General features: G+C 38.2%; 1 protein-coding gene across 2 annotated transcripts in view; it reads left to right on the plus strand.

Moving 5' to 3' along the window:
- The first annotated feature begins 1,421 nt into the window (after positions 1-1,421).
- The window catches only part of STAG1 (STAG1 cohesin complex component), a 400,795-nt gene continuing 379,342 nt past the window's right edge, over positions 1,422-22,874 (plus strand). For both annotated transcript variants that reach the window (XM_037061224.1, XM_037061225.1), the window contains exon 1: positions 1,422-1,624. The gene's annotated coding sequence lies outside the window, so the exon portion shown is untranslated. The remainder of the gene's footprint in view (positions 1,625-22,874) is intronic.

Genomic DNA, 22,874 nt, shown 5'->3' on the forward strand with positions numbered 1-22,874 from the left:
ATTTTTGAGATAAAAAACAGGTCTACAGATATATTAACATGGAGATAATATCGAACTAGAATGGGAATCCCATAGCTTTGATCCCAAGAAACCAGGTGCAGTTATCTATTAGTATAGATTGGGACTGGCACCTTGAACAATGAAATTTAAATAGTCTGCGAGAATGAGGCAACCAGAAATTAGTAAAAAATTAATTTTAAATGGGAATTGAGTCTAGAATTCATACCTGACCAGGTCAGTTGTGCCTTCCTCCAGTGAAAAGCCACACACCTTCTGACCCTTAGGAGAAAAGCCAGAAATTGGGGTAGCCTATTAGAGATGGGCCCTGAACACTATACCGGAGATGAGTGATTCTGAGTCATTACTATAGCAACAGAGACTTTTAGTCATAAATGAAGTTGATGACCTGCGAAATTAAGGACTAGATTTGTAAACTTGTGAGCCAGGGAAAGGTAAGGGCCACGGCCAGGACTTTGGCGAGGCAGGCGTGAAGAGTAGTGAATAGGTCACGTTCAATGGCATATTTTGGCTTTGATTTCACGTTAGTCAATTATTTTCCTTTTGGCGGGCATAAGCCTAGGATGGTCCAATTCAGAGCCACTAAGAGCAATCCTAAAAGGTGGGAGGACAAGTCTAATTCAAAAGCTGAGGCTGTATTTTGCTAGTCTAGCTGCATTCCTTTTTCACTAACTGGCCAATGCTGCCGCCTTATGCAAAGCCGGTACCACGGAAAGGATCTGCTTTACAGTCAGGGACTATGCCAATCCATCCGCCTGGGGCGGGCACTCTACCTTTTACGTTAGCGGCGAGGAAGGTCCCAATAGTTACCTCGCCCGGTAAAGCGCTTCGTCAACAGTCAACAATAAATTGCTAAAACAATGAAAGGTTCTGAGGCCCTGGTTAAAAAGGAGGAGAGCAGAGTTGTGCGCCGCCACTCCCTGCCATTTCTGCAGAGTGTGTCCCACGCGGGGGTGGGGGCAGCAAGAAAACGCCACTCTCGGGACCTGGGCAGGAGCCTTGGCGAAGGAGCCGCATCCGGGGGCGTGTTTCTCTCCTAGTCTAGGTAAAGCTCCAAAAATGGCGCTCAGCAACTCGGCTGCGGAGAGGCGCGCAAGCGCCACTGTAGCTGTCTTTCCAACCGCCTCAGGCAGCCCGACCACAGTCCACAACCCCTTCACCCAGCGATATCTGCTGCTCGCGATTGGCTGAGCTGCGGTAGCACCGTGCACGGGGCGGAGTCGCCACGCAGAGGCTACGTTTCCCGCCCCGCTGGTGCGCGCGCGCGCAACCCTCGCTGTAACGCGTTTGCGCGCGTCCCCGTTGTGGACCCCAGCTCGCGCCTCAGCTCCCTCCCCTTTCCGGGCAGGCCCGTCCCGTCAGCGAGGCAGTATGCACCGCGGCCAGCAGAGGGCGGTCTGGACCCAAGTCTGCAGCGGCGCCATTGGCGTGTGGAAAATGCCACCAGATGGCGGGTTAGGATTGCAGCTCCGTTGAAGGCGCGGCCCCCGCTCCCGAACCCCCGGCGACCACCCCGTAACAACCCCCCCACATCGGGAATAACACACCGGAGACTTTTGGGGGGAAACTAGGTCGACGGCCGGCGGCGCCCGGATGGGCAGCTGAGGTGAGTACGGGCGGCGGCGATAGCGGCGGGGGGCGGGAAAGAGGGGGAATGCGGCGGCAACAGCGCGGGGGCTGGAGACGCCGATCCAAAATGGAGGCCGGGAAAGAGCGAGAGAGCGCGAGTTGGGAGCGGGCGGGCCCGGCGCGGGCTCCGCGCGGGGGAGGGAGGCCGCGCGGGCCTGTGCGCGGTGCGGCGGTCACTGACCGTCCGGGCGCGCGGGGGCGGCGGCTGTGGGCGCGGCGGGCACCTCGGAGCTCTGGTCGCTCGTCACCCATCCCGCGGGCCCCGAAAATTGTGCCCCCGCCCGCTCGAGCACTACGGCGACGGGCGCGGAAGCCTTTGTGGCGCGCTCGGGCCCGCCGCCAAGCCCGCCCTCGGCCCTCCCCCACGTCCGGACTTCGGGACTCGCCCGCGCCCGGTAGGGCCGGGCCGAGGAGGGCTGGTGCGAACGCCCTCCGCCGCCCTGCGTTTCTGCGGTGTTTTAGCGGCAGCGTCGTCACATGACAGACAACGAGCTCGCCTCAGTGGAGGGGCCTGGGGGTCGCTCTACTTGTCGGCCGGCCCAGGATTTTTCTTGGTGGGGTGGGGCGGGGCTGGGAGCTGGCGACCGGGGAAAAGGGGGCGTCGAAGCCAGGCTTCCCGCTATCTGCCTTCCCCGCCCCCGACGGAGGCCTTCTTGTGAAACGTGTCCAGTCTGGAGCACTGCCCTGCTATTTGCCAACCCCCGGGGAGATGAGACCAATAAAAGTTGTTTTACCTCTTTTCTCGGGGAGGGGGCAGGGTGAAGAGCTGGAAAACTGGACTGCTTGGAGTTGGACCTGGGCCTTTCCTGGGGGGGTCTGAACTGGGCGCTGCTTGTATTCCATAGGGCTGAGAAATTTTCAGGTTTTAAGATTGTCACCTTACCCCTTCTCTCCACGTGTGAACTGTTGTCGGTTCTCTTCACATTGCAGAGAATCGTGCCCCGGCAATATAAGTCATGGGATGGTTTTGGAAGCTTATGGACTCAACAATGCTGTTTTGTGTTTGTTTGTATGTGACTGTAGCAAATTATTTGCTGTTAACGTTGGTGTAAAGACGTTACAGTTTATTCCTTTTCGTGGTTGTAACCACGGAGGACTGTATTTTGTATTTTAGCAAATAAAGTTAGTGTTTGTTAGAGCAGTTGAATTGGCATTGAGAAAGTTGATTTGCAACTTAAGTGAAATTTGAATATAACTCCACCTTTTAGTTTTGTGTGTGTGTTTTTAGGAAAAATTGCAAATTCTTATGGTGAAGCACTTAGGGAACTATACACAACAGTTAAAATAAAAACAACTTGTTTATTTTATATGTTGTGTCACTTTCTCATTTTTGTAATGTATGAAGAATTCAGATTCAAAAATTCGTCCAAAGGATGGAATGTTGGAAGATCCAGAAAGGTTGTTTACTTGCTTATGATTTATGAGACTACTTATAACACAAACTGTTGGCTATCTAAAGTTCTAGTACACCTACAGGTGTTTTGCTACATTTTCAAAATGTATTTTACTTTTATTCAAGTGGTATACCAGTGGTTATTTTTACAACCAACTACTTTTGAATGGAATTTTTCTTTATCTTCTTTAGTTTTGTTGTTTTGACAAAGGTAAGGGCTATTTAGATGGGAAATATGGAAAATTGTTACTAGGATTGCTTTCTTTGAAGACAGTAATATCACTACTGTTGATTTGAATGGCTTTGTGTGTGTGTGTGTGCGCGCGCGCGCGCGGGCGCAGGTGGGCTTTAAGGGATCTGTAGTTTAGGGATGAGCACAGGACTGAAGTTACTTGAAACATTTCTTAGGTTTTTGATCTTTCGGATGTCACTCTTGAGTTTTCTTTTCCTCATCACTAAAATGAAGGTAATAATACGGTAGTTGTTTACAAGATATGTGTGGAAAAGCCTCTTTTAATTTCCAAAACTTTAAAATTTTATACAGTTTTAATCTTTTTCCCTTGATTGTGGATCTGTAGTGCTTTGAGAAGGTATAATACACTCTGGGGGAAAAGATAAAAGGTCCCCCCATCCTTTATTTTCTTTGCTGCTTTGTCTTTTGTTGAGGGAGTGTATTAGTTTTTTTTTTTTTTTAGTGTGTAGCAAAGTACCATAAATTTAGCAGCTTAACAGTTTCTGTATGTCAGAAATCTGGGTACTTTTTTAAACCAGGCTCTCAGGTCAGCATCTCATGAGGCTGAAATCAAGATGTCAACTGGCTGCAATTCTCATTTGAGGCTTAAGGTCTTCCAAGCTCACTACTTGTTGGCAGAATTAATTTCCTTGTGGCTGTGTGACTGAAGATTTTTTTTGCCAGCTCTTGGTCAGGTAGCATTCTCAGTTCCTTATTACATGTCCACACTGGCAGTTACAACGTGGTTATTTGCTTTCATCTAGGCAAGCTGGACCAGTCTCTGACTTCTCTCTCTCACACCTCTAGACTCCCCTTTAAAACCTCTTTTAAAAGCTTATCTGATTAGGTCAGGCCTATCCAGGATAATCTCATTTTTGGTGAACTCAACCGATTAGGGATTTTAAATATAAATGCAGAAATCTGTTTTGTATCTTACAATCTCAAGAGTTATATCTGAAGATCTCTCCTACACTCAAGGGGAGGGTATTAGACAGGGAGGAGAGTCATGGATGGTTCTTAGTATTTTGCCTGCCTTGGGGAAAGAAGTATCTTCACATTTGCCTCCTTAGAATCTGGATATGGGAGGAGATCACATAGGCAGAACTGTAATTCCACTTGAGAAGTTTACTTACACTTATTTTGTCTTTCTTTATATACTTTTTCTTTTCCCATATTTCCTGCTACTTCAGTTTAAGTGCCTCCCTCTTTAAAGTGTTTTATTGTAGGAAGCTAAAGGAAACTAAAATTTAAAGGAAACTAAAATTAAAATTAAAAAATTTAAAAAGAAAGAAGGCAGTGGAAGATACTATGCAATCCTATTATTCCTTGATACGTGTTGTTCTACTCATTGTAGAGAAGAGATTGAATCTCAGAGAAGTTAAAGAATGAGTCATAGTCTTATATAGAGACAGGTAGATCACATAGTCATTGCACCAGACAGTTGCTGTGGTGTGATTGTTGCAGCAACTTGTGAGGAGGAAATTCTTAAGGAAATGAATAGTTGTTTGAAAATGGCAAAGTAGAGATATTGTTAGAACAGAGAAGGTAGTGAAAGTTTGGTCATGGTGTGTGGGATGGTTTAACAGTCTGTCAACATAAGAAACATGTACACCTGTACAGAACTTTTAGGAGTTTATTTGAGCCAAACTGACAACAGTGCTGGGAAGCACGCTCTCATGCTCCAGAGAATGGCTTGCAATTTTTCCTATACATTTGGAAGTTAGGAGGAAACATAAGGAAGATTACATGAAGGTTGGAGAAAGCAAGACCAACTCTGGTATTCAATTATAGGGTACTTCTTACCAAGATTATGTGCTTTCCTGAGGGTGGTTATGCTTCCCAGGAATCTGGCAGAGAGGCATTTCAGTGGTGTGTTAATCGTAGATATGCCAAAACAACAGGGCTTGCTTAAGGCAGAGATATCCTTTTACTAGGGAAGTTACAGATCTGAACCATGACTACCACCCTGACCTTCCCAGTTAGGAATCTGATCAGATCACCCTGTGACGGTACTTTCAGTTAGATTTATTATAGAGCTCCCCCTTTGTCCACAACTTCAAGAAGCAAAATATTTCAAGAGGAGGCATTTAGGACAGTTTTATTTGGTTGGCCAAAAAGTGTGTTTGGCTACTAGATGGCTCTGGTAGCGTTTAGTTGTCTTGAACTTCATTCAAAACAATTTTGTAGCACTGGCTGGTGTAGCTCAGTGGATTGAGCTTGGGCCTGCAAACCACATGATCACCATTCGATTCCCAGTCAGGGCACATGCCTGGGTTGCAGGCCAGTTCCCAGCAGGGGACTCACGAGAGGCAACCATACATTGATGTTTCTCTCCTTCCCTTCCTCTCTAAAGATAAATAAAATCTTTAAAAAATAAAATAAAATAAAAGTTATAAAAAACTCAATTTTGTTAGATTGTACTGTGACAGCTGTCATGTCAGCATGCATTAAAAAAAATCAAAATTGGTGAATTTTTGTGTAGCCATTTTAATATTGAAGATGGAAGAAAATATGCAATTTTGTTTGGCATATTATGCTTTATTATTTTAAGAAAGGCAAAAATGCAACTGAAATGGGAAAAAAGATTTTGCAGTGTATGGAGAGGGACTGTGACTTCTCCATACTGTGACTGGTGGAATGTGTCAAAAGTGATTTGCAAAGTTGGGTGCTGGAGATTTCTCTCTGGACAGTGCTTCATGGCTGGGTAGACCAGTTGAAGTCGATAGTGATCAAATTGAGACATAAATTGAGAACAGTCAATGTTGTACCACACAAGAGATTGCTGACAAACTCAAAATATCCAAATCAATAAAGTTATTGGTGAAAATGAAAAATGTGTCTTTTATTTTGTGGAAAAAAACATGGACTTTTTGGCCAACCCAGTAGTAAAAGGTATCAAGCTTTAAAGAATATAGTCAGGAGTTGAAACTGTTGAGGAGATACAGTTTAATTTCTTAATAGGTGATACAGTAGGGGCTTGGTAAATCTTTGTTAATTGAATAAAAATATACTTGTAAATCTTTAGAATTTAGATGATTCTTGCTACTCTGATGTTCCGTAGGGAAAATTAGTTAAATACCTAAACTGCCCTTGCATAAGCCCCAGAAAGAGATGATTCTTGAGGTGGGAATTAGGGTTGTGTCTACAGAGTAGGAGGTATCAGTTATCTGTCATTTTGGTAGTTAAAGAGGCTAGGATCCCAGCTTCCTGTCTTTCACCACTGACAGAAGCCCTGTCTAATTGAAAAATGTGGTTCTTTTTAAGTGAGCTTTAAGTAGGTCGTAGTCCAGTTGGTTTTATAGAGTATTTCTCCATGTAATACATTCCTTCTTTATTGCTTTCCTCAGGTTTTTTCCTCTTCTAATACTGTTCTTGCCAGTTAGTGTTTGAAGGCCATCTCATGTTCTACCTTCTTTATAGAATACATTCTTTTGTGCTGTAGGCCTAAATGATGCACCAGTTAGTGGCCCAAATGTCTCTGAGGAGTTTTGTTGTAATTAAAAAACTATACTAATGGCTTTTTAACTTACTAGAACCTCAGGTAAAAAAGCATTTTACATTATGACTCAGTACAAACACAATGAGAATAAGTTTCATGAAACAACATTTTATGCAGTGTACTCTGGTATTTTATTTTATTTTTTTAATGAAGAATGCTGGTTGCAACTTGCCTAAGAGATAACCATGATCCACATTTGGAAAAGCACTGAATTATACTCTCATTGGCAATTAGGAGAGTGCAAAGTAAAACTATAAATCCTGATATCCAGTGTTGTGAGAATGTGAAGAATATAAATTGATAGTCATTTTTCAAGTGAATTTGTTTTATCTAGTATATTGAAGTATAGGTACCTTAAATCTAGCAGTTATACTTCTGTCTACATTCCTATAAGAGAAATTCTTATACTTATGTATCAGGATATAAATAAAAATGTTTGTAATAGCCTTGTTTGCAGTTTAGAAACAAAGTGTCTATCAGTGGTAGAATGGATAAATAAATGGTAGTCTTAAAAAGTTAAAATTAATCTTTAAAAAAAAGTTAAAATAATCTTGATTCCAAAAATAATGTAGATAACCTCACTTGGTCAGAGTATATTATCCTTTTTATATTTAATGTTTTGTTGGGAATTTTGGGATATTCATGAGAGATACTGTATTGTAATTTTCTTTAGTTATAATGTCTTTCGGGTTTCATCATTAGGATTATGATGGTTTCATAAGTTGAGAGGTGTTCCATCTATTTACTGAGTTTGTGCAATACTGACACTAATTCTTTCTGGAATATTTGCTGGAATTCACCAGTGATACCATTTGGACTTGGAATTTTTTTGTGAGGTTTTTTGGTAACATTCAGTTTTTTTAAGCAGACACAGTGGCTATTCAGATTTTGTTTGATTTTATGTCAGCTTTGGTAAGTTATTTCCTTGGTAGCCTCCTAATGTCTCTCTGTAGGATCTGTAGTGATATCTCCTCTTAAGGAGGTATCACTTTAAGGTGGTATTAGTGTTCTTTTTTCCCCTCTACCAGTCTAATTCACCTTTATTAATTTTGACATCTTTTCAAATGATAACATTGTCAATTTTCTCCCTTCTTGTCCTCTATTTCATTTATTTTTGTTATCAAATTTTTCTTACACATACTTTGCTCTTTTTCTAGCTTCTTTGAGTGGAACCTAAAGAGTTCAGACGTTCCCTTTCCCCTCTTCTCTCCCTCCCTCTCCTCCCTCCCCCTGCCATCTCCCCTCCCCCCATTTATATTATACAGTTTGCATAATATATTTTTTCCCATCCTTTACCTAAACCTTTTCTTTATATTTAAGTTGCAACTCTTTAAAATTGCATATAGTTGAGTTTTGGGTTTTTATCCTTTTGCCAATATTGAATTGGAATCTCTTTTAATTATAATAAATGTTGGTTATGCTCTAATGCCTAGCAAATTCTGTGAATGGTCTGAGATAATACCCTACTTGCAGGCTAGCAAACCTTAGTCCTATTCCTTGAAATAGTATCCCGGGAACTCTTACAAAGGCTGGATCAGATGGCAGACACACAGTGAAGGCAGGCAGCTCGGTGCAGGCTTTTCCCTGAAGTGCAGTTTGCATGAGAGGCCTGCTGTACAAGTGGCTGCTAGGCTCTGTCTTTTTAAAAAATTTGAGTCCACTTAGTCACCTGGAGCCATTCTTAGTAGGCATCATCTTAGGATTCACACAAGTTATCCTGCCATAGTTTTATTGGATGTTAGTAAGAGCCATGAGACTCTGGTCAGAGTTGAAGAACAGTGTATTATTGCAGTAACAGTTCCCACGGAAGCAGCACTTGTGTGAGATCTATGAGCCCCACTTTGCACAGGTTGTGTGAAGATGTGACACCTACACATTAGATGAGTGGACTGCTTTAGGAGAGAAATCCCAAGCTTGGGGAAATTTGAATCTTTATAATGGGTAGTAAAGTAAGCATTCCTTCTCTTTTCTCTGAGAGCAATACCTGATTATATCAGGTTATTGTTTTTCCTGTCTCATTTAGAGCACTGAAAGGTAGGCTTCTTCTATTCTCTAGGAGAGAGAGTATGAATTAGCAAATGTGCAGAAATTTTTATGACAGTGAACAATATGAAAGTGAAAAAACATCTGAATCTGTGTTCTACTTTATTGTTAAATCCAACATTAACTTGGGAAGAAAGTGCCTACCGTGTACCTTGTACTGCTAGGAATAATTTAAAGGTTTATGCTCACAGATGAAAGAAGCACTGTCACATGGTAAGTGGCTAAGAATGCCATTATCCATTGTGCAAGAGAGTTCCTGGCATTTGAGTCACACTGCCTGTTTAAAATTCTAACTTACCCCCTCCCAGGTATGTATAATACATGGGCAACTTTTTTAACCTCTCTACACCTGTTTTCTCATCTGTAATACGGGGAAATTAAAAGCACGCCTCTGTTATGAATTTAACCTCTGTAGAGGTTAAAAAGGTAGCTTTTAAGTATTAGACTATATTACATTTACATAAATCCAAAGGGCATTAATTTTGAATTTAAAAGGTAAATAACATTATAATCTAAATAAATGATGAGGTTACTTTCTAGAAGTCAAGAATTTTAATTATGATACTGGTAATTGGTTTTTATCTGTGCATAGAACTAACAGATAAAAACTTATTAATGAGAATGGTCAAGAAGGTTCTACTCTTGTTATTTGAGAGATGAGGGTTATGGCCGGTATTTTTTCTGCTTATTATTAAATATATTTCAAACATCAGGCTCTTTTTCTCTCCTTAGAAAGTATCAAATTCTAGAAAGGCAGTGTAATGTTTTCTTTGTAATTGAGAAACTTTGGTGGTTGTATCAGGGTTATTATATGATTTTTAAATTATTTATAATTGATTATTATTGGATTTTTGCATATATAATTTTGCAAAGAGACAAGGAATGAATCTTTACCAAGAGCAAAACATATCTTGAATGTTATTTTTTTGAGTTAGTTACTAGACAAAATAAGATGGTAGATGATTGCTTACCCCCCGTCCCCCCATAAAAATGGGATACAAAGAACAAAACCCTGGTTAACCTGAGAATTTTTATTTCAGTTATGATTTAAAATTTTTTTTTTAGAAATGTAAAGGCAGCATGACGTAGGAGAGAGAAAACTAGGGTCAGAGACTTGAGTTTTAATTACAGCTCTAGTACTAACTACCTCTTTGTCTTTGAGTTACTGCTTTTTTGGGGCCTTTGTTTCCTCATGATAAAATTAGTGCCTTGGACTTTGTTTCAAAGATTCTTTTAAATTTTTTAGTACCTGTTGAAATAATTAGAAAATCAACTCTGAATGTGTAATGTAGAATGTTTGATTTGAAAGGCCTTCCAAACGAAGTTTGGAAAAACCTAATTATGTTATCAGCAGGCGGCTTTGGTCTCCTTGTCTCCCAACTGGTTATTCAAATAATTCATGCTTTCCCTTAGCTGATAAGTGTACAGACCTATTACATTAATAATTAGATAGTATGCAGGGGTGTCCAACCTTTTAGCATCTCTGTGCCACACTGGAAGAAGAGTTGTTTGGGGCCACACATTAAATAGTATGGGACACGTAATCACAAAAAAATTTCACAATGTTTTAAGTGAATTTACGATTTTATGTTGGGCTGCATTCCTAGCCATCCTGGGCTGCATGCGGCCTGTGGGCCACAATTTGGACACCCCTGATAGTTTTTGGTGCCAACTTTGTATATGTGTTTACTTCTGTATTTGATGAGAGATAGATTAGCAAGTGTTTTCATATAGTTTTATTCAATGTGAGTTATTCAAACATTTATTGAACATCTACAATGAACCATACATGGGTGTAAAGACATTAAAGCACAGTTTTGTCTTTCTGATGTACAGAGAAAGCAGTTTACAATACAGAACTTAGATGATATTTCCTCTAATTTTTTTTTAGGGAAAAAAAATTTTTTTTTTTTTTTTGATTCACGCTTTCTCAAATTCAGGTTTGGTCTGAGTGTTCTTCCTTTCTGTTTTGGTGGTTTGCTGTGCAAGGGCTGCCATGACTGATTGTGAAATTGATGCTCCGCATAAAGCTGCTTGACCAAGGGAGTTGGTGGGGGCTGAAATACAGATTTTAGTCTGCTTGACAAACTGTTCATTTGCTTTTTTGCCCTTTTCTAATTCACCTGTCCAAACGAGGCCTTTTTCCCTAATTCTTAAAAAGGAATTTGTGTATGCTAGCAGATAACTACCCTGTGCCATAGTGTACTTTAAGAACATTTTATACTGTGTTTTTTTGTATCCAAGTTTTATACTAGGTAACAAATGTCTTGGTGGTTTGTCAAAGTGAGTAAATGCTTCCTGAAATTGAATTCTATGTAATTTTGCAAGAAAAGTATAAGTTAGCGAGGCAAGAGTGTGATAATGGAGATGGGAATGACATTTCAGGAAATTGCAAGGGAGAGGGTTGTGATCTAATGTTGCCCATTGGTTTCTCAAACTGTGTGGTCTTTGTACCAGCAGTGTCAGCATTGCCTAAGAATTTGTTAGAATTGAAGTCTTTGTACCTAAGATTAGCAGTTTGTGTTCAGGAGATTCTTCAGGTGATTCTGACGCAGGCTGAAGTTGGAGAGCCATTTCTATAGCCCACTTCTTGAGGAAGCATTAACTGAGTGTGTGTTCAGAGCATAGAATACCTACAGAGGAGTGATTAAAATACAGAGCTGTAAGCAGTGACCAGAGTGTCTAGTGTGCCAAACTAGATTTTGGACTTTGTCCTTAGGTCCGTGGCTGCACATTAGAATCATTTGGGAGCTTTAACAATACACCAGTGATTGGGATCTACTCCGGATAGCTGATATCAAATCTCTGAGTTTCTCATGCACAGTGAAGGTCATGAACTATATAATTGACCAAACTTGGTCACTAATGATCGTGTACACATTTATTGAGAACACATCAGATATTATGTCAAGTATCATGATAATAATTAAATAACATAGTAATTTTATGTAGGTATTATTACCATTTCACAAATGAGAGATTAAGTACCTACCTAGGAAGTGGTGGGTTTGAATACAGGTTTTTGTGACTAAAGCGTAGTCTTTTAAGCAATCTTTTTCTTTAACCTAAGGTTAATGAAGTTAGATGGAAAAATAATTGTATGTTTATTTCACTATCTGCTAAGTGAGATTTAGCATTTAGTTTGATTTTTGAATATAGGCAATGAATCACAGTTGTGTAAGAAATACCTTTGACTTTGTTACCAATAGAAATCAGAATCCTTTCATATTACAGATGTTATAGACCTTATTTACTGTGTTAAAGAGGGGGGTGTGTGTGTGTGTGTGTGTGTATATATATATATATATTATATATTATATATATATAATATATAATATATATATATGTATAACTGTACCATAACCTTGCTTTGTTAATATGTTGATAATTGTATTTAAATGCAATTCATTTTCTAATCATGGTACCGCGTGCTGAGGAAGAGATTAGTAGGGTAGGGTAGAAAGGGAAGTAAAAAATCCATTTGTTTGATTATCTCTCAGAGTATAAAGTTTCTTTCATTCCTCAGTTCTCTTTTATATTTGACTTGTTAAATAGGACTGAATTCCAAGTTTTTTGTTATACATCAAATTGTAGATTAAAAAATACTTCGGATTTAGAGTGTTTTTATTTCCAAGCATTTCCAAAAAGAATTAGAGATGATAATATACATAATCTTACCAGGCATTCTAAGTATCCTGTAGTCTGATACAGTACTGTTCAAATGGAACTTTCTGCAAAGATGGAAATATTTTGTATGTGTGCTATCTGGTCTGGTAGTGATTAACCACAGTGATGCAAAGAAACAATATAATAGCTGATAGTACTTCCACATACTAGGTACTGTTTTAAGCATTTTACATATATTAATTGAGGTAATTAAAATCACCCTATGTGATAGGTACCATTGTTATGAGGTATGGGTACTGTTACTAAGTTTCAGTTGACAAATGAGGAAACTCAGGCACAGAGAAGGTAAGTGATTTTCCAAAGGTCACACAGTAATTAGCAGAACTGAGATTCAGACCCTGGGTTCCCTTATGTTCCCTTTGTAATGTACTCCTTTATCACTTTCTCCAAACCTTCAAATGCATACACAGAATGCTATCAGAACGAGTAGATTAAAGGAATATAAGACAAATCATTTTGTTCAAATTATTAACTAAAACTTATGTAGACTTTTTAGTTTATAAATACTTTGTCTTTTGTTATTTTTTGAGTCTAATCATGGACTCAGTTTACTGTTTTATTTTCTGTAAGTAAATTTGTATTAGAGATGTGGTAGGTATTTTTAGTAATCAACACTGTTGTTAAACAGTATTTTAGATTTATCCCTTCAGGGTTAATTTGAAGATGGGTTCAGAAATTGAATATTAACAGAGGCATACCTTTTTTTAATATTGCACTTTGTTTTATTGTACTTTGCAATATTGTGCTTTTCACAAATTGAAGGGTCATGGCAACCCAGCATTGAACAGTCTGCTGGCATCATTTTTCCAACAGCATTTGCATAATTCATGTCTGCCACATTCTGGCTATTCTTGCAATATTTCAAACTCTTATATAATGTTTGTTATGGTGATCTGCGATTAGAGATCTTCCATGTTAACTATTATAATTATTTTGGGGCACCATGTACCGTGGCCATATAAGATGGTAATCCATAAATGTTAATGTGTGTTCTGACTGCTCCGCTGACCAGCTGGTCCCCCATCTCCCTCCCTCTCCTTGGGCCTTCCTATTTCCTCAGACACACAATATTGAAATTAGGGTGATTCTCACTTTTAACCAAAAATTGGAAATGATTAAACTTAGTGAGGAAGGCATGTTGAAAGTTGAAATATACTGAAAGCTAGGTCTTTTGCGCTCATCAGTTAGCCAAGTTGTGAATGCAAAGGAAAAGTTCTTGAAGGAAATTAAAAGTGCTACTCCAGTGAACACATGAATGATATGAAAGCCAAACAGCCTTATTGCTGATTAGAGAAGATTTTAGTGGTCTGGAAGAGCAAACCAGTTACAGTATTCCTTTTAGCCTAATTTAGATTAAGGCCCTCTTTTCAATTCCACGATGGCTGTGAGGTGAGGAAGCTGCAGAAGAGTTTCAAGTTAGCAAGTTGGTTCGTGAGGTTTAAGGAAAGAAGCTGTTCAGTAACATAGAAGTTCTGATACAGAAGCTGCAGCAAAATAATTATCCAAAAGATCTAGCCAAGATGATTAAAGAAAGTAGCTATACTAAACAACAGATTTTCAGTATAGACAAAACAACCTTATATTGGAAGAAGATGCCATCTAGGACTTTTCATAGCTAGAGAGTCAGTGCTTGGCTTCAAAGGACAGGCTTGATTCTCTTGCTAGGGGCTTTGTTAGGCTCTTTCTGTCCCCACCTCTGTCTTCTCTACTTTAAGGGGAAATGATCATAAAAATAGTTGGGGAGTGAGTGGGGGATGTTCTGAGATTATCATCGATGCCAACTGATCTAGTACTTAAGGTTTGCCAGTTACAGATTTGTTTATTTTATCTCAGCTCAATGCTGGAAATAAGGCAGACAAGGTATTTATCCTCCTGTGACAATCAGTTATTAGGTAAACACATGAAATAACCATATACTGTGCTAAACAGAGAATAAATGTGAGATGCTATGATGGGTAATAATGGGATACATATATTAAAGAGGGAAAGTCAGGAAGGGCATCTTTGAAGGTGTGAAATTTAAACTGAGCCAGGCATAGAACCTGGGCAAGAATGGTCCAGGCACAAAGAAGAGCAAAGGCTACAATCTCTTTAGCAGAAATGCCTGTGATATTTTAGGAACTGAGAGATGGTCATAGTGACTGGAGGGAGCAAAATGCAAGAAGAGTGTAGTGGTATCACATGAGGTTAGAGAGGTAATCCAGAGTCTGGATTATGTAGATTATGTTAGAGTCAGCAAGAACTCTTAAGGAGTGCAGATTTTATTATAAGTAAAATGAGAAACATTTAAAAAACATTGTTCTAGCTCAGTGGTTCTCAACTGCAGGTGATTTTGCTTTCCAGGGAACATATGGCAATATCTGCAGATAGTTTAGGTTGTCATAGCTGGGGGTGATGGTGTATGCTATTGGTATTAGGGTCAGGTATGCTGCTAAACATGCTACAATGCACAGGACAGCCTCCTATAACAGAATTATTAGTCCAAAATGTCAATAGTGCCAAGGTTGAAAACTTCTGCCCTATCTGTTGTGTGAATGTTGGGTTGTGGTGGGGGTGGAATGGAGGAGGGGAGGATTAGGGTTTTTGCAGTGGCCAGGTGACAGGCAATAGTGCCTTGGACCATGGTTGTAATAGAGGTAAAAATGAGAAGTGTTCTGATTCTATGTGTGTTTTGGAGATAGAGTAGACAACGAGGGAGAGGGATGAGTCAGAGATGATCTCTGGGTTTCTGACTTTAATAATCGAATGAATAGTGGCGCATCCTAAGACGAGGAGGATTGGAGGGAAGAATAAGAATGAAGGGTACTGATTTAAAAAAATCTTAGTTCGTTGAACCTGATTTGCCATTAATGGAAGACAGCACTATTTTGCATTTAATAAGAAGAAAACATATGACATATGCACATGCAGTCTATAATTGGTTGCACCAGCCACTCAGGGCTTTGAAATCTATTTCCAGAGATTTGGCAATTTCTTCTGCCTTCATTTGCATTGCTTGGCATATCATAGGCTTTCCTTTTGTATGTATCTCAGTAACAAAACATAATACAGCTTCGCTTACTTGTGGCTATTCCCATACCCTATAAATAACTTTATTGCTTTGTAAGAGAACATGGAATTAGGATTATTACTAGCAACAATGAATATTTCACTTACTAATCTCAATTTTTGTACCTTTGCACATAGTAATTTCATTGCAGTGCCAAATTATACACTTGATTTTAGCAAAAAACTGAGAAGCGATCAATGCCAAATTGTAGAATAATATTTAACAGACTCTATAAAGGTAGTTAAACTCAACATGCCTGTAACTAACAATGCAGATGACTCAGTATGTGGTGAACAGCTATGATTGAATTAGTGTAGTGGATTAACCATGACAGCTATATTGATTGCTGTCTGTCCAGCACAATTATAAAATGCTGTTGATTCTCTTTCTCAAAAATGTTAAAATGAGGGGGGAAATGTATATGTTAGAATAGCTGAATCATGATAGATGGTGAGAAGCTTCCCATACCAGCCCATTTAACATATGGTATGGGTAGAAATGGATGACTAGCACTACTGATAGTACTAGTGTGAATAGTGTGAATGGTTTCTGTGTTATGGAAGTTCACCTTTTGAAGCAGATCACTGGTGGCTGAAAATTTGTATTTGCAATGCTGAAAAGAGGGTAACGGATAAGAAATACTTCTTAGGCCCCATGTATAAGCTGAGTGATGGAATTAAAGAGATGATACTTTGATATATGTGTTTTGAGGGTATAAGGTCAGTACTAGCAGCACAGTTAGTGCAGAGTAAGTTACAGGTAAATATATTAATTTTGGAGAACCCGGCTGTCATTTTTTCACATCGCACTGTAAGTTGTAGTTTAATTTACATAGCTTTGGGAAACAGTTTGCTATAATAGATTTGTTGCATTGCATTTAGAGAATAATAACCATCACCCAAAACTGATACTGAACTTTTATTAACCAAGACAAAGTTTGTGCATGTATAAATGGTGTATGCATGTATATGTATTTGAGTATAACTCCTTTGACGTATTAAACTCAACTCTCCTACCACCACCACCCTTCAGCAGGAGTATGGCTTCTTTAGACCCTGCCATAACAAGGCTTCCTGGAAATATCAGGTACTCCTGTCATATCTGATAGTATTTTTTACACAATCATCCTTTTTGTTGTTGTTGATTTTTCCAAATAATCATCTCTTTCTGAGATAACCTTTACCAAGAAAAATAATCACATTGGCTAAGTTGCAAATATCCTACTATGACTTTATTTTACTTGTTTGGCACCTAATTAAAGACTACTTGTTTTGGAATAAATTGGTAATTCAGATGTGGCTTTCTTTTATATACTGTTAAGTGTCTTCAGGGCAAGGCTATGTCACTTTTGTGTGTTCCATAGCAACAGAGCACAGTGTTGGGCAAAATAATGGACATTCAATAAATGGTACTTAAATTACACCAATTGAGTAACTTAGATTCATACTGTAGGCTAATCTTTATTGTTGAACTTTAAGCCTACTTATTAGAGATTGTTTCATTATTGGTTTGGATATGTTTGATAATAACCATTATTTTCTGAGTTTTTTTATTGTGCCATTAGTTCCTAAATCTTTTCATCCACCTTTTTCCTTTCTACTTTATTATTTCATCCATTCCTTACATATTGTTACTGATCAATTTCATTTTAAGGTCAACCTAGACAAAGCTTGGAAATAGGAAATAATTCTTTTGTCCTATGACCTCATTTTAAATAGAAACAAACACACAATAAAAAAAGAAAGCTTGTCTTTTAAAGGGTGGTATATCGATGTGTCAGGTGACTGGTTTGCTTACAGTAAGATTTTTGGTAGTGGTTCATTGAATAATTTGGAAACTTTCTACATTGATTCAGAATATTGTAAAAAGTTGTTGGATTTACACAGAAATGTTGAGGGATATATGGATTTATGATTATAATACCAACACTTAACGTTTTTCATTTGGAAGCTTTTTAGTAACCTTAAAAAAGGAAATTTGACTGTTAGGCAGCAACATCCCATTGTGTAAATAATAATAAGAAATGGTACTTTGCCTCTAAAGACCTATTCATGAATTTTTGCATATGTTGTTGAGCTTTTTTTCTTTTTAAAAGTAAAAATAAAAGACATTGACAATTTTTTCTCAGTCTTGTAGGGCCCTTTAGACTTTTGAACCTCTTTTGTCTCCCTCCTTCCTAATGTTCTTGTCTAGCCCAGACTCTCTTGTAACTTTTGAAATATGTTAAGCTGCTTTCTACTTTTTTCTCTTAATTCTATCTGTTTAACCAATACTCAGACATAGATAATTAATCTGATTTTTACTTGTCTGGCTCCGTGATGCTGAGCACTTCTTTGTTCCTAGTTCTTTCTCATTGCAGTTACTTAAAAACTTCTCTCCTGTAGCCCCCTTACTTCATCACTTCCCCTCTCAGTAGATGACCATGTCTGTTCATTGAGAGACTTGGATTTAATTATTATTTTATTTCTGGAAGGTGAAATAATTGACGTAAAGCTAGGTAGAGATTACCCTGATGTTTTGCTGTGCTCAACCCTTGGAAGCATACAGGAAACTAAGAGAAATTTTAGAACAAAAATGAAAAGATGTATCTTTCTGATTATTTTGGTTGAGTCTACTGTGAGCTAATTTTAGTGTAAAATCAGTTTTTCATTTATAGTTACACTCTTGGAATAGTTCAGTATTTTAAAATTTAAGATTAAAGGAAGTTTTGTGTTGTACAAAAGGTTCCAAATATTTTATGCCAACTTTCTTTTGTTGCAGTATAACATATTAATACAATAAAGTACACTACTTATAAACTTGACAATTTTTTATTCATGTAAACACCTCCCAGATCAAGATATAAAACAATTTCACACCCAGAAGGTTCTTTTTATTTCTTCTCAGTTATCTCCTCCTCCTATATTCCTATACCCATTCCAGTTTTAACTTTTTTCTACAGTTAATTTTGTACTTTACCATCTGGTCTCTTTTACTTAACATGACATCTGTGAGGTTTGTGCATATTGTGGCTTCTATCAACAATTCTTTTTTTATTGCTATGTAGTATTCTACTGTATGAATATACCAAAATGTGTTACTCCATTCTTTTGTGCATGGACATTTGGATTATTTTCATTTTTTCTTATTATTAAGCAGCTGTGAACATCCTTGTACAAATCTGTTGGTGGACATATGCTCTAATTTCTTTTAGATACAAATACCTAGGGTAGACTTGCTGAATCATAGTGTCACAGGTGGGCACGTGTAACCAGGTTCTTGGTAATTGTGGACAAAGAATTGAACTGAACACACAGTTTACAGCAGAAAAAGAGAGCAGATTTATGCGATAGTACCCTCCACAGAACATGGGAGCAGGCCAACTCCAGGCAGAGATTGACCTCCAGGGCTGGAGGGATTCTATTCTCATAGGGCAGATATTTCCTACCTAGTTTTGGTAGGCTTTTATTGCACATGTACAAGTAGTTATATTACCTTAAGCTACTGTGCATGTGGTCTCCCATGATTTTCCTTAATTGGCCATTGGAGAGGGAGGTTGCACAATGTTAATTTATTATAATGCTATTATAATGCAGCAGGGGTCATGTAGTATCTTCTGCTCAGGTGCATTCATGATTCACCGAGTCAGTGCCTTTCCAGAAAGCAGGGACAACCGGTCTTAGATCTACATCTCTGTCCTGTATCCATGTCCTTTATCTTAGCCTTGGGGCACCTCTGGCGTGTCCTCCTTCCTGACTATCTCCTGTCTCAATAGATTACTAATTCTTCTTTTTAAATCATTTTTTATTGTTTAAAAAATGTTGTTATTGTTGTTCAAGTACAGTTTTCTGCCTTTTCCCCATCCCTCCCCACCACCCCAGCCGTCCCCACCTTCTTCCCCTGTTTCTACACCCACCCTTGTTATTGTCCATGCGTCCTTTATAATTGTTCCTATAAAACCTTCATCCTTTTCCCCCATTACCCCCATCACCCCCTCTCCTCTTCTCTCTGGTTACTGTCAGCCTATTCTCAATTTCAATGTCTTTGGTTATATTTTGCTTCTTAATACCACTTTCATAATGGAACCAATACATTAACTTCACCTTTACCTAACTAGGAGGGGGGACCCTAAAAACCCCAGAATTTATTTATAAAAATTGTGTATTCTTACATGTTTAAACTTTAGTCACCTTCAAAGTACTCTCCATTTGATGAAATACATTTATCAAGATCTCTGTTTCACTGCTCAAAACAGTTTTTGAACTCAGTTTTGATGCCTTTTAGTGCTTTTGCTCATTTTGTTCTACCTCTCCCACATCCGCAAAATGTTTCTCTGAGGAGAGAAAGGGAACACACATACACAAAAAGTTCCTCGGAGCAACATCTGGTGAATAGGGAGGGTGGGACATAGGGTTCATGCCGTTTTTTTGTCCAAAACTGCTGAACACTCACTTCGTGTGGACAAATGTGCTCTAAGTCACCCATCATGAAATGGAAATTGGGTTTCAAGGTCTTCAAAAAAAAATTTACTGAAACTTAACACAGCTTCTTACAACAATGCCAGCTGGTACACTGAAACAGATGGGTTCCTAGAACACTGACCTAGCGGGGAAAATTTGTACTACAAGAGGCCTGCCCTCTAGAAGGTAATTTTTTATCAAAAGGATTATCTTTTTGATGACAAATACAAGAGGCATTAGGCTTTTAAAAAAGATTCTAAAAGAAGACACATCTTTGTTTCACTTATATGTAAAATGAAAATTCTTATTTGGTTTCAAATTGAACTACTGGTTTCTGTTAGCACTTTCTTCACTATTACATACAAATCTTTTATTTCTCCTTTATTAAAATTATTTTAAAATATTTTATTTATTTTTAGATAAAGGGGAGGGGAAGGAGAAAGAAGAAGAGGGGAAGGAGAGAGAAGCGTTTGTCAGTTGCCTGTTTTACATACCGCTGCTAGGGACTGAACCCATAATTCAGGTGTATGCCCTGATTAGGAATGAACTGGCAACCTTACACTTTGTGGGACGATGCCCAATGAACTGAGCCACACTGCTCTGGGCTCCTTTATTCATATTTGAGCATTTTTCTCTATAGTATCATCTGTCTTGATCCCTGGGAGGTTATCCTTCTTATTTATTAGAAGATTTCTCCAACTTCTCATAAGACTGCAAAAGATAATTATTGGTTTTCCTGGCAGAAACATGGGCTTTCTTGGTTTTATTTGGTTGGCCCTTTAGACAGTTGTAGTGTCTGAAGTAGAAGGAGCTACTGTATTTGGAGGCCAAAGACCTGGATTCTAATCCAAATTAGTTTGTTTATTACCAGCATGTCCTTTTGTAAATTAACTTTTATTTCACTGCCTCACTTGTATTGAGAATAAGCATATATGTCCTCCTGGTCATCTCAGAGGATGTTGGCTAGTAAATAAGCTAATGTAACAGTACCATGAAACTATGAAATATGAATATGAGCAGTTGAATTGCAGGGCATTTTACACATATGCAGACTTCTAAACAGCATTCATTCAGTTTATAAAAGGAACAAAATGCAAGTTGCAATTTTCAGAGGCATGCAGCAGTGATGAAGAGTGTCTCTAGGGAAGGCTGTGATTGCCTGATGAGTCAGTTCTCAAGTGTGGCAGGCACTGATGAACTATTAGCAGGCTGGTTCTCAGAATTGATATGCTTAGAAGTCTAGTTTTTAATTTACATCCAGAAGTAATTTGAGTTTCTAATGATTTCAAGTCTGAGGTATAAAGCAGGGTGTCACATTATTGGTATACATTGAGAAATATAATTTTCAAATGAAATGGACTGTGTTCACCAATCAGTGCATTCTCCTTCAGTAGGAAGATATGTATCAGACACAGAATATAATCTGAAGATTGACCCATAAACATGGAATGAATCCTAGTGAACGGCATCATCTTAGTGTCAGTATTACTGAGCTATGATTGCCTGGTAAATCTGTCTGCACCACAGCAGATCTGGGTCAGGGCACTGTCCACAGACATTGTTGGAGATAAACTGCCAAATTTAATTTGTTTGAATACCCTCACTATTTACTTAATTTGGTTTCAGCTTTCATATAGTCAGACAAGACCTGGATCCTGCTTCCCATGCCACTTTGTTTGGATTTTGTGTATTTACTTTCTTCATTCTACAGATAAAGTTTCTTATGTTTGATTCCTCTTTCTTTTCTCACCATAACTTTACCTCAATTTTAAAGTAATCTTTTCTGTGTCCTTTGTATTGCTTCACAAACACATTCAATTTATTCTTGCAAAGTGATTAAGATATATTGCTTCTACTGCTTCTTCCCTGGATGTAGGAAGAATATAGATTTAGTAATCAAGAGTGGATTTGAGATTGATCAAGTTACTTCTTTGAGACCCATTCATCCATCACCTCATAGGCGCTATAGTCCTCCTGCTCCTCCTTGTCTCCTTCTCCTTCATAGTTATATTGAGGTATAATTTATGTAGCATTAAATGCTCTTGTTTTTAAGTGTGTCAGTGCAGTGATCTTTTAAGTTAATTTGCAAAACTGTGCAACTATCACCACAATTTAATTTTAGAATATTTTCATCATCCCCCAAAAGAAAATTCTGGGACCATTTGTAGTCACTTCTCACTTCCATCCCTAACTAAGCAATAACTAATTTGTATTTTATATCTATAATTTGACCCCTTTGGACATTTCATATAAAGGGAATTGTATCATACGTGGTCATTCGTGTTTGGCTTCTTTCATTTAACAGTATTTTTGAGGATAATTCATGTCCTGCCATGTTTCAGTATTTTCTGTTTTTATTGCTGAAGAGTTCACCCATTTGGTTTATCCAGTTACTGATTGATGATGGACATTTGGATTGTACCCACTTTTTTGTGGAAAAATGTATAATGCTGCAGTTCACTTAATTGTGAATAATGTTGCTTTAAACATTTGTATAAGCTTTGGTGTAGACATTTTCATTTCTGTTACCTAGGAATAGAATTGTTGGGTCACCTAGTAATTTATGTGTAACATTTTAAGAAATTGACAATTTTTTCCAAAAATGGCTATGCTGTTTCTGCTTATCATTGTATGAGTGTTTCAGTTTGCCTCTTATTTATATCTGAATGTTTAGAATGTCTATATGATTAGATTTCAATGTCACACGACATTAGCTGCTATTAGTGAACAAGAATCATAGCATCACAGCATTTTAGTACTACCTAGAAAAAAAATAATGAAATTCTACTTGTGTCAAGTACAAAAATATAATGCTGAATATTTAAAGACTTAGAATTCTATTAGGTGAATGTGATTACTTGAAAAATCTCATACAGCAAAATAAA

Source organism: Sturnira hondurensis, unplaced genomic scaffold (assembly GCF_014824575.4).
Source record: "Sturnira hondurensis isolate 20B ecotype Veracruz unplaced genomic scaffold, ASM1482457v3 Scaffold0013299, whole genome shotgun sequence".
Classification (NCBI taxonomy): domain Eukaryota; kingdom Metazoa; phylum Chordata; class Mammalia; order Chiroptera; family Phyllostomidae; genus Sturnira; species Sturnira hondurensis.